This window comes from Sus scrofa, chromosome 10, assembly GCF_054392235.1.
Source record: "Sus scrofa isolate SSC_HxYL_T2T_F1_AM1 chromosome 10, Sscrofa_HxYL_maternal_Yorkshire_Landrace_v2.0, whole genome shotgun sequence".
NCBI lineage: Eukaryota > Metazoa > Chordata > Mammalia > Artiodactyla > Suidae > Sus > Sus scrofa.
In genome coordinates this window covers 41,552,501-41,564,837 of record NC_139392.1, presented here as the reverse complement: position 1 = coordinate 41,564,837, position 12,337 = coordinate 41,552,501, and positions in this window count along the sequence as shown.

The window sequence follows — 12,337 nt, the reverse complement described above, 5'->3', positions numbered from 1 at the left end:
CGAATTGACCCCTAGCCTGGGAACCTCCATGTGCTGCGGGTGTGGCTCCCCCCCAAAAAAAACCAGAAAGAGAGAGAGAGAGAGAGAGAGAGAGAGAAAGAAAGAAAGAAAGAAAGAAAGAAAGAAAGAAAGAAAGAAAGAAAGAAAGAAAGAAAGAGAAAGAAAGAAAGGAAGGAAAGAGAAAGATAGAGAGAGAGAAAGAAAGAAAGAAAGAAAGAAAGAAAGAAAGAAAGAAAGAAAGAAAGAAAGAAAGAAAGAAAGAAAAAGAAAGGAGAAAGAAAGGAAGAAAGGAAGGAAGGAAAGAGAAAGAAAGAAAGAAAAGAAAAAGAAAGAGAGAGAGAGAAAAGAAAGAAAGGAAGAAAGGAAGGAAGGAAAGAAAAAGAAGGAAAAAGAAATCCATCTTGGAGTTCCCGCTGTGCCTAGGTCACAGCTGAGCCTCAAGTTCGATCCCTGGCACAGGAAAGGCAGTGCAGCAGGAAAAAAAAAAAAAAAAAAAAAAAAGAACAACTCCATCTTGCTGGTTGGGCAGGGGAGATGCAATTGCCGGATGACATTCCACAACTCTGCCAAACTGGCAAAACCACGACGCACTTAGTACAGGAGTCATTGAAGACATGGATGTGAAAGCATCTTCTTGCTATCGATTCATTTCCCACAATCCCAGGAAGAGCCATTGGAACAGGGCTCCCATTCCTGGCACGATATCTTTTCTAGGTGTGGGTGGATGCATCTTTTCTCATGGTTGTTTTCCTTTTGACCAAACTTAACTTCAGCCTCCACCATGTCATCTTTTGGGCTCTCAAGCCTGCCATGAGAATATGGTCACCAAAGTCCTCGCCCAGAGGCACCTTTGCCCAGCACCAGTGCCGCCGTCTCCCCCCACCTCCTCCTCCTCCTCCTCCTCCTCCAACCCCCGCCAAGCACCCCACCCCCCACCCCGCTTTGTATTGTTCAGCTGTCTTGCACTGGTCTCTCACACGGTGGCGGTGTGGTCCTACGCATGTCTCCCAACCACATTCAAGTGGACTTCCGGGATCATCATTTTCTGTTTCCTAACTGCACTTTCGTCGTTCTTAGGAGGTTTGCTTCCCTCCCCGCCTCCCCCCCACCCCCCGCGCGCGCGCGCGCGCCCACGCTTGGTGTTGAATCGGAGCTGCATCTGCTAGCCTGAGCCACAGCCACAGCAACGGCGGGATCCGAGCCACATCTGAGACCTTATGCCACAGCTCGCGGAAAAATGCCAGATCCTTAAACCCCTGAGCGAGGCCAGGGATCAAACCTGCCACCTCGTGATTCCTAGTCCGATTCGTTTCTGCCCCGCCATGACAGGAATTCCTTCCTGTGTTCTTTTGGGTCATGGTTGTTTCCAGCTCCACAGAATTCCTCCCCGTGCTCATGTGACATCTGGGATGTGGCGGGGGGCGGGCCGCAAGGTTTTGTTCCCCTACAGTCATGCCTTGAAAAAAGTCTTGTACAACGTTTCACAGTCCAGATCCAGAAGCTGAATCCGCAGCCGGTTCCATCTCATGAAACCGATCTCCCAGCCCAGGAAAACCAAAGGTCGTGGTTGGAGCCCGTGATAAACCCCAGGTCTGAGTCCCGAGCACTGCTGCTCAGGGAAGATTTCGAGGTGTCAGGGTCCAAGGATCCTCCTGGGCACTTGGAAATGTCTCCGATGTGTGCAGGCAGGCATGAGGATGAGAAGGGGCTAAAGAGGGGCAGAGGGTGGTGATCTCTTGTCGGTGGATGTCAAGGGTTGGCGCTTCCTTTTGTGGATCTCCCGGAAAAGTCAAATGTGGGAGAAAAACTGGACCCGTGAGTTCGAGGAGAGGGATGGCCAGAGAAAACCAGAAGAATTCCATCTGCCGACCATTGGGTAGGTAGGAGGGCAAAAACCGAAACCTCAAGCATGAGATGAACAGAACCACATGCTTCTAGCCATCCATAAACCCCGTAAGATAAGATCGTTTCTGCTGAGATACCCTCTCCCTCCCCCCACCCACCCAGGGCGAAGGATCCCTGGGTGGTGGCAGAGGGGTGGGCATGGAACTTCCACAGGCCCTGGGGACACACCCCACCCCACCCCCAAGAAACCCCTAGAAGCTTGGAATTCTGATGTCTGTGGTGTGATGACCATAAACACTGGCTTTTGTGCCATGTCTGCTAGAAGATATGGTTTCCATGACAAATAAAGTGATTTTTAGCAAGTTTTTCTCCACTTGAGATGTATTGAAAATACGTCTTCATTCAGGGGGAGGTAGGTGTAGGTGACAGACGTGGCCACTCAGCTCAGATCGGGTGATCTGGCAGGGCATAGCTCTGGCTGAGGTGCAGGCCAGCAGCTACAGCTCCGATTCTTCAACCCCTAGCCCAGGGAACTTCCATATCCCGAGGGTGCACTCCTAAAAAACAAAAAACAAAATGAACAACACACAAAGAGGGAGCATCTCATCGATGGCAGACCAAATTCCAATGTATATGTATATGTGTACATAGGTATGTACGTATGGATGTGTGTGTGTATGTGTATATTATCGAGAGAGAGAGAGAGAGAGAGAGAGAGAGAGAGAGGATTTTTTAGAGCCATAACTGTGGCATACGGAAGTTCCCAAACCAGGGGTCGAACCGGCATACATGGATACTAGTCGGGTTTGTTACCACTGAGCCACAACAGGAACTCCCCACATTCCAATATTTAATGAGAAAATACATTTTTGATGCTTTAGGCAACCCTGCAAACACCCTTATTTAAGTGACTGGACTTAACAAAAAGGAATCCCTAGCACCTAGTAACAGAGCAAAGATAAAGAAGCACAAGGCAGGAATTCCCGTTGTGGCTCGGTGGAAACGAACCCGACTAGCATTGACCCCTAACCTGGGAACCTACAAAATGGCACATGTGAAGCCCTAAAAGAAGACTACACACACACACACACACACACACACACACACACACACACACACACACACACACACACACACACACGGCACAGACAGATGCGAAAGGAAAAGAAAAGGAAGGAAAAAAGAAAAGGGAAGAAAGAGAGAAATGAACAGGCAGAACAAGCCATTGTGAATGATCTCTAGGGACAGGTATTTTTCTCCAAGCATAATTTTATTTTTCCCCAAGTGATACCAGACCTCTCTCTCTCTCTCTCTCACACACACACACACACACACACACACACACACACACACTCTCCCTCTCTCTCTCTCTTTGAAAAAATTTATGTATTTAGTGGAGTTCCCATTGTGACTCAGCAGGTAGGAATCTGAGTAGCATCCATGAGAGTGCTGGTTTGATCCCTGGCCTCGCTCAGTGGGTGAAAGATCTGGCATTGCCCTGAACTGTGGTGTAGGTTGCAGACACAGATCGGACCTGGTGTTGCTGTGTCTGTGGTGTAGGCCAGTGGCTCAAGCTCTGATTCCCTAGCCTGGGAACCTCCGTGTGCCGTGAGTGCCACCCGAAGAAAGCAAGGGGAAAAAAAAAAAAAAAAGAAACATAAAAACCTGGATTGGGGAGATCCCATTGTGGCTCATTGGTAACAAAGCTGAGGAGCACCCACGAGGATGCAGATTCGATCCTGGGGTGGGGGGGGGGGGTGCTGGTGCTGGTGGTGCTGAGGTGTGTGCGTGTGGGGTGATAAATAGGTTACCTCTGGCTTCTGGGGGGTGAGAGTCAGCATGCTTTTCCTGCACCTGCTGCTCCTGGGCAATTATTTAGTTTTGGTTTCTTGTTCCTTTGTTTTTGTGGTCCTGCATTGTGGTGAGTACTGGTGTAAGTGGCAGGTTCCTATTTGATCCGACATTTCTTTGGCTCTGGTGTCGGTTGACAGCCATGGTCATGACTGGTGGTGGTTGTTAAGTCTCCAGGAGTTCCACGCAACATTCTGATTGTCTTTCTTCCTTGGGCTTTGGCTGCAGCCTCCCCCCCCCCCCTCCCCCCATCATATGGAGGTTCCCGGGCTAGGGGCCGAATCAGACCTACAACTGCTGGGGTGTATGCCACAGTCACAAGCACCATCAGATCCAAGCTGCGTCTGCAACCTACACCGCAGCGCAAGGTGATGCCACCAGATCCTAAACCCACTGTGGAAGGCCTGGGATCGAACCTGCAACCTCATGGTTCCTGGTTGGATTCCTTTCCACTATTCCACGACGGGAACTCCTGGGCTTTGGCTTTTGACAGGTGGAGGGACACAGCTTTCTGAAACGGTGGGGCCAGGGCAAGGCATAGAAACATAAGATGGATGTGAGCCTGCGCCTATTCTTTTCTCGTGTGCTGGGAAGATAAGGTGGCTCTTGCCAGCTGGGATTTCATTTCCCCACAAACGATCAGGCTCTTAAGGTATCAGGCAGGGAAGAGGGAGAGTCAGAGTTCCCATTGTGGCTCAGTGGTTAATGAATCTGACTAGGAACCATGAGGTTGCAGGTTCCATCCCTGGCCTTGCTCAGTGGGTTAAGGATCCAGCATTGCCGTGAGCTGTGGTGCAGGTTGCAGACGTGGCTCAGATCCCGCGTTGCTGTGGGTCTGGTGCAGGCCAGCGGCTACAGCTCCGATTGGACCCCTGGCAGGGGAACTTCCATATGCCGCAGGAGCGGCCCTAGAAAAGGCAAAAAGCCGAAGGAAGGGGGGGGGGGGGGGACAGAAGAAGAGTGAGAATCAGGGTCGGAAGAACATGGGGAAATCGGTGCTAGGTGCCTGGGTGTGTGAGTTCACACGGAATGCTAGCCCAGACCCCTGGCCAGCCACATTTGGGGTATCTATCAACTTGACTCTCCACTCTCCAGCTCACCTGGGTGGTGCTGCCCTGCCCTGCCCTGCTCATGTAAGACCTGGCTCCTCCAGGGATGGCTTTGCACCAGAGGGAGACGGGGCAAAGTCACTGAGCTTAAGGTAATTTCTCCAAGAGAGACTCTGGGAGAAGGAGACCAGCTGGATTTCTGTGTGTTCATTTTTCTTCCTGTCTGCTTGTTTGGTGCAGGCCAGTCCATGTGCCGAGACATTCAGAAACTCTGTACTAGCTGAGACTCAGACCTTGTTCCGAAATAAGCAAAGGGACTTTGAGCTGGGATCACTCCCTGACAAGTAGCTAGCAAAGAAGTTTCCCTTAGCTCTCAGGCCCCATCCCTGCCCTCAGGCGGGTGGGTGTGGGGAGGGGGTGGGGGGGGAGGGGAGGGGCTCGTTCAGGCAGGCAGGCAAGCAGGCAGGCAGGCAGGCAGGCAGGCAGGCAGGCAGGCATGCAGGCAGGCGCTGGTTCATTAGTCCCGCACCCCCCCACTCCCGGCCCCAGCTGCCCGCCCCACCCCCCACCCCCGGCCGCCATCCCTGCTGCGCCGCCTCTCGCTTCCCAAATCGCCTGGACTCACGCCCGGGAAGGGGGGGAGGGGAGATCAGGAAGATCCAGGCCTCAGGGCCTGGGTTCAATCACTTCATTCAAATGCAGAAACTCTCCAGTCAAGTCAGAGGTGGTGACTTTTCCTGGAGCTTCTCTTTAGGGAAAGTGTTTTTTTTCCCCCCTTTCCCCAATTTCCCTACCCTCAGGCTGCCCCTCGCAGACTGCATGGAGGGGGGTGGGGGAGGATGTGTGCACGAAACTCGCCTCGTGTCAGGCCAAAGGAGCCCCCGCCATTTCCCAACCCGGGAAACCCCGCAAAACTTCTGGAGCATGTTGGCCTTGGTGTGGGAATGGACATCTTCACTTGCCATCTTCCTTTGCACGAGGAGGAGATTTTCATCTCCTGCTGTCTGGGGGCCAGAAAGGAGGGCCAGAGTGTCCCTTTTGTGTGGGCCGGTCCTTAAGTCATTTTACCTCACAGGAATCACCCACATAGGGCATGGAGACACGTTTGGGGTCCGCCTCCTCCGAGACGTCCCGGGAAACTTCACGTGTGAAAAACTGTGCTGGGGAGGTCCCATCGTGGTGCAGAAGTGGAAATAAATGCAACTAGGAACCATGAGGTGGCAGGTTCCATGCTCAGCCTCGCTCACTGGGTTACGAATCCCACGTTGCCATGAGCTGTGGGTAGAGGAGAGTGAGAAGGAGAGGGAGGGAGAGGGAGGGAGAGATCCTCCATTTCATGGAACTGGTTTCCTTGTTTTGAGATGACGTCGCTTTGGTGAAACAGTTGTCAGATGGCCTCTCAAAAGGCGGTGATGTGGATGGGCTCCCCGAACCAGGCCCACAGAAACCAAAGGAACGAAGGGGTTAATCCTTGGAGCCAGAGTTCCCTCCTCTGAAACTGAAACCAAGCTCAAGCCCCGGAGTGCTGGTGTGTTGGAGCCAGAGACATTGTTACAGCTAAAAGCTACTTTGAAATAGTCTCCGTTAGGTTATGGCTTGCCTTGGCCCACGAACTTATGACTAATGACTACTGTCGAGTCAGAGTTGTAGTGAACCTGGTGTTTTCTCTACCCTTGAAACACTCCCTAAGGATTGCGACCCCCCCCCACCCCCCGCCCCACGCCCGCCCCGTGGATGAGCAATCTTCACTCCAGAGAGAAGGTCAAAATGCCATAACCCCAAAGACACTGGAAACATTCCATGGACCACCTGACTCCAGCCTTGATGACTTTGAAATGGTCTATCCTAATCTCCTATCCAGGGAGAAGAATGCAAGCACCCTGATGCTTCTAGACAGCTCCGCCACCCCCATGCCTACCATTAAGCTAAACCTATAGAACCCCTTGCTATCCCCTCTCAAGGGAGGACACAGTTTTGAGGTCCTTAGCCTGCTGTGGCCTCCTTAGCCTGGCAAAGCAATAAAGCTGTTCTTTATGCTTCACCCCAAAACTCTGTCTCTGAGACTTAATTGGAGCTGGAGTACCAAGGCCGGTTTGGGCTGCCAACCTTTCCTGGAACTTTCAAACTGTTACATATGAAGAACGGAGCCGGTGACTCTGTGTGTGTGTGCGTGTGCGTGTGAGAGAGACACAGAGAGACAGACAGAGACAGTGAGTGAGACAGAGGGAAGAGAGAGGGAGAGGGGAAAGTCCCTTCAGTCTTTTGTTTTGTCGGTTTGTTTGTTTGTTTGTTTGTTTTGTCTTTTTGCCATTTCTTGGGCCGCTCCCATGGCATATGGAGGTTCCCAGGCTAGGGGTCGAATCGGAGCCATAGCTGCCAGCCTACGCCAGAGCCACAGCAACGTGGGATCCGAGCCGTGTCTGCGACCGACACCACAGCTCACGGCAACGCTGGATCCTTAACCCACTGAGTGAGGGCAGGGATCGAACCCGCAACCTCACGGTTCCTAGTCGGATTCGTTAACCACGGAGCCATGACGGGAACGCCCCTTCAGTCTTTTGAAAGGCCCCTCTGAGAATGCCGTCAGGTGTTGGGGCCAACTTTCCGAGGGGCTCTTAGAGAAATGAACACAGGGTGATGGTTTCACTCTCAGAGACACTCTCAGAGACCATTTCTCTGATGTGTTCATCGAGGGACTCCACTAGCTTCCGTTTTCAGGGCCTCGGGACAAGCGATACGTGTTCTCATCCACAAGGATGCCAGGTCCAAAGGGTGGGAGAAAATGGGAAACGCTCATGAAGAGAGTTGTAGCCAGAGATGGAAGGCAACTGGAAAAACTTCAGGATCCAGTCCAGTTTTCCAGCCACTGAGTTTCTGACTTCTGGAAGGATTTGGGTAGGGAGGAAAAGGTCAAGGATTCTCCATCCCTCTGACAGAGGTATAAGTTACAAAGTAGATGTACATCTTTTGAGAAAGAAACGAACAAACAAAGAAACAAACAAACAAACAATTTTTGTCCCTTTGTCTTTATCAGGAAAAGTGAAAGATGGAGAGAGGGAGGGAGGGTGGGTTGGATGGATGGATTTGGGGGGCGGGGAGAAGATTCTTAGATCCTAATGACCCAATGCTTTCTCTAGTCCTGGGCCTTTAGGTAGGTGATATATCTATATCTATATCTGTATATCTATATCTATCTGTATACACACACACACAGACACACACAGACACACGCACACACACACACACACACACACACACACACACAGACACACACACACACACACAGACACACACACGTAGTTATTTTCTGTTTCTAGGGCTGCACCCATGGCACATGGAGGTTCCCAGGCTAGGGGTCCAATCGGAGCCGTAGCCACCGGCCTACACCAGAGCCAGCACAACGCGGGATCCGAGCCCTGTCTGCGACCTACACCAGAGCTCACGGCAACACCCGATCCTGAACCCAACGAGCGAGGCCAGGGATCGAACCCGCACCCTCAGGCCTCCTAGTCGGATTCGTCCAGCCATGACGGGAACTCCTACATATGTATATAGTATGCATATAGTATATCTTTTTTTAACGCCCACGCCCCAGCCCTATGGAAGTTCCCAGACTCACGGTCGAATCAGAACTGTAGCTGCGGGCCTACCCCACCGCCACAGCAACACGGGATCCTTAACCCACCAAGCGAGGCCAGGGGAGGGATCGAACCCACATCCTCACGGATCCTAGTCGGGTTCATTACCGCTGAGCCCTGATGGGAACTGCAGGGGACATCTTCTTTTTTTTTTTTTTTTTTTTTTTTAAGATGTAAGTTTGTTGTGGTTGTTGGTTGTTGTTGTTGCTTTAGCTCGGCGTACAGTGGGCTTGCTTACAATGTTGTGTTCGTTTCAGGTGTACAGTCAAGGGGATTCAGTGATCCATCTACATCCATCTATCCCTCCGTTCTTTCTTTTTCAGCGTCTTTTCCCCTCTAGGTGATTCCAGAATATTGGGCCATTCCTTCCTTGTTGGTGGGAACACCAGCGTGAAAAAAAACCATCACGGGGGAGTTCCTGTCGTGGCACCATGGAAGCGCATCCGACGAGGAACCTTTGCAGGGAAGGGTGTGGGTTCGATCCCTGGCCTCGCTCAGGGGGGCGGTAAGGATCCGGCAGGCAGTGCCGTGAGCTGTGGTGTCGGTCGCAGACGCGGCTCGGATCCCACATGGCTGTGCCTGTGGCGTAGGCCAGCAGCCGTAGCTCCGATTCAACCCCTCGCTTGGGAACTTCCATATGCCACGAGGGCAGCCCTAAAAAGCAGAGGGGGAAAAAGAAATCATGAGGGCGGGGGAGAGGGATCCATGAGGAGGATGGGATGAACATATACACACACGAGTCTCTATCCAATAGATGACGAACAGGGACCCCTACGCCACCTTCTGGAATCCAAACGCCAAAACCACAAAGCAGAGTTCCCGCCATGGCGCAGTGGAAATGAATCCGACCAGGAACCATGAGGTTGCAGGTTCGATCCCTGTCCACCTCGCTCAGTGGGTAAAGGATCCAGTGTTGCCGTGAGCTGTGGTGTTGGTCCCAGACGCGGCTCGGACCTGGCATTCCTGTTTCTGTGGTGTAGGAGGCCAGCAGCTAAAGCCTCCGATTCGATCCGTCATCTGGGAACCTCCATATGCCGTGGGTGTGGCCCTCAAAACACACACACACACACACACACACGCACACGCACACGCACACGCACGCGCACGCACGCACGCACACGCGCACGCACGCACACACACTCTGGAACCCCCTAAATGGGAGAAAACCGGACACAGTAGTTTTTTAGGGGTCCAGTCTCTGTGACAGGTGAGGATATCAGGCTTGCATCGAGGGAGGGAAGGCTTCACCCCACGCAGAAAACACACCCACCTACCCACCGACCCACCTTCCTTCCTTCCTTCCTTCCTTCATGAGAGAACAGTTGGATGACCCATCCTAAGTGTCGGTTGAATGAAGTCTAGTTACCAGGGTTCAGAGTGGGGGAGGGAGAGGGGTAGGAAGTCTGAAGCCTCTGGCGACTCTCCGAAATGTTCTCCCCCCAGGGTGACAGAGCCGGCAGGTCAGGCACTGCCTTCTCTAGAAACCTTCCTGCCCATGTCCAAGGGGGTGTGGGGGGTTGGGGGTGTGGGGCAGGGAGTGGGTCAGGGAGCCTGGAGAAACACAGACCACCAAGCGGCCATTCTCCCGTCGCCCCGACTGTTTGTTGAATGAACATAATGGACGTGATCCAAGTCTGCCACGCCGCCGCCGCCGCCGCCGCCGCCGCCGCCACCACCACTTTCTCCATCATCTCCCCCACCCTCTTGCCTGCAGCCATCTTTGAAAAGGCTGCTGTTGTCGCTGCCTTTGCATGAAAGTGAGTGAGGACCCCTCCCTAATACGGAGTGTTTCAGTCCCTGGTGTCTCTGACAGCTCGCTCATGTATTGGTTGTGAACCATCTTGCCTTGAGGATTTGGAGGATTCGTGAACATTGCAGGAGCCATGGGAGCAGTGAAGTCCTTATCGCCAACCCGACACCCCCCCCCCCCAAATTTCGTGGCAGGGAGCACACTTTTCTTTCACCCAAGAGATTTATTTCCTGCTTTCCGAAGAGAGAAGGAAAGGAGGGTCAGAATGGTCCTCTGGTGTCTGGTGTCCTGTCCCTTTCATTGCACACACTCCTAGTGCCACTGCGGGAGGCACGTTCGGGGCGCGGGGTGGGGTGGGGGGGGACCTGCTGCACGCACCCGCCCCTCACTTTCAAATGCGAAACTCAAGGAGGATGTGAATGTCCTTCACGCCACCGATCAGGTGAACGGGATGGCTTTCTAGGGAAATCCTGGTGTTTCCTTTCACTGCCATGACGAACACCCAGAAACAACCCTGTAAGTTCATACAACTTTGTCAGTCAACTGTATTCCAATAAAATGAAAAAGCAAGACACAGACACACCCAGACACACACACCCACACGCACACACACACGCGCGCACACACACGCACCCCAACCCAGAACCAAACACCCTCTCCTGAAATGGGGGGGGCGGGCCCACCGGAGAATGAGCAAGAGAATTCCAGAGTCGGTAGGAAAGTGTCATCTGCAGCGGTGTGAGAAACCCCAAGCTCTTTTCTTCCTGTCAAGGTGAATAAACTTTGTTAATGGGAGTGGGTGCCCTCAGTGTGCCCTCCGAGAGGAAAGGCAGGGAGCATTTTCTCCCTGAAGAGCTTAGTGCTGTCATAGCACTGACGGACAGGATGAACGATCGGTGAGAGGTGGCAGCAGCAGTGGTGGCCGCCTGCACTGCCTGGGCGGATTGGAAACATAGACGAGCCACCAAGACTGCGTGTGACACCCCCGTGCCGCCCCCCCCCCCCCCCCCCCCGTCTGTACAGTGACAAGAGTCCTTTGGGGGAAAAGGGGGGGTGGGTGCTCTTCCAGTGTGTCTGTCTGCATTCATCAGGTGTGGGAGAGAAGACAGATGTTTGTTTCCACTATCGTTCGGAGGACTTGCCCAAGAGTACCACGTGCCCCCAAAAGATAGCACCGGAAGAGAGATGCACGAGGTTTCTGAATGCATGCCGTGGGTGCTCCAGGCTGCCTCCAGGCCGCCCCCTCGCCCTCCCCCTCGCCCTCCCCCTCCCCCTTGCCAGAGGCAGACGTTCCTTGAAACAGCTGGCTTTGAACTTGGGCTTCTAGAGGAAGGTTTTTCTCCTGCTTTCAAGACGGGAAGAAGAGGGTGTCCGTCTCACATCCGTCCTTTCCGGGGGGGGGGGGGGGACCCGCTTTGGTGTGCTTGTGAGGGAGAGAGACAGAGACAGACAGGGAGGGACGGAGGATAGGCAGACAGTGAGAGGCAGAATCAGAGGGAGAAAGAGGAGGAGGGGAGAGAGACAGAGAAAGTGAAACAGAGCTAGGTATAGAGGACGCTGTGGCTGGGTCGTATTCTGCGTGTTCTCAGTGAAGTCGTCCTAAGGCCTCTGGAGGTCCAGATCACTGCTTGGGGCCGGAAGTCTGTCTGCCCTTCCCTACCCATCTGAAGAGCTGTGGTTTGGGCTTTCCAGCCGGGAACCCCTCTTTCTGCCTCTTTGTCCAACACACAAGGTTCGTGGGACCCAGAAATCCCATTCTGAGAGCACCCTAGGAACAGTCCTTTCCATACGGCGCAGGAGGCCCCTGTGCCAAGAGATCCAAAGTCTGGAGCCTCTGTTCTCCCCCCCCCCCCCTTCCCTCCACGGACAAAATCTTGCCTTGTATTCCTTTTTTTCTCAGGGACTCTGAAGGACATGTATCATTGTACAACCATGGGGAAGACGCTTCCATTCCCTCTGGAATGATGGATGTGGTCGCATGTCTCAAGGAGGCTCCAATTCTTTGAGCAGGACTCCCGATGGTGCCATCCCATCGTCCCTCCCCTCCCCTCCCCTCCCCTCCCCTCCGGCTCGCTCGGTCGGTCACGGTTCCCCTCCTTTTTCCTCCCCTCCAGGTTATCTTCAGGTCTGCCACCCACTTGTAACTCCTCCCCCACTTGGAAGTGGCCTCTTCCGGCCCCGAACTTGGTCGTCCCAGGCCCACC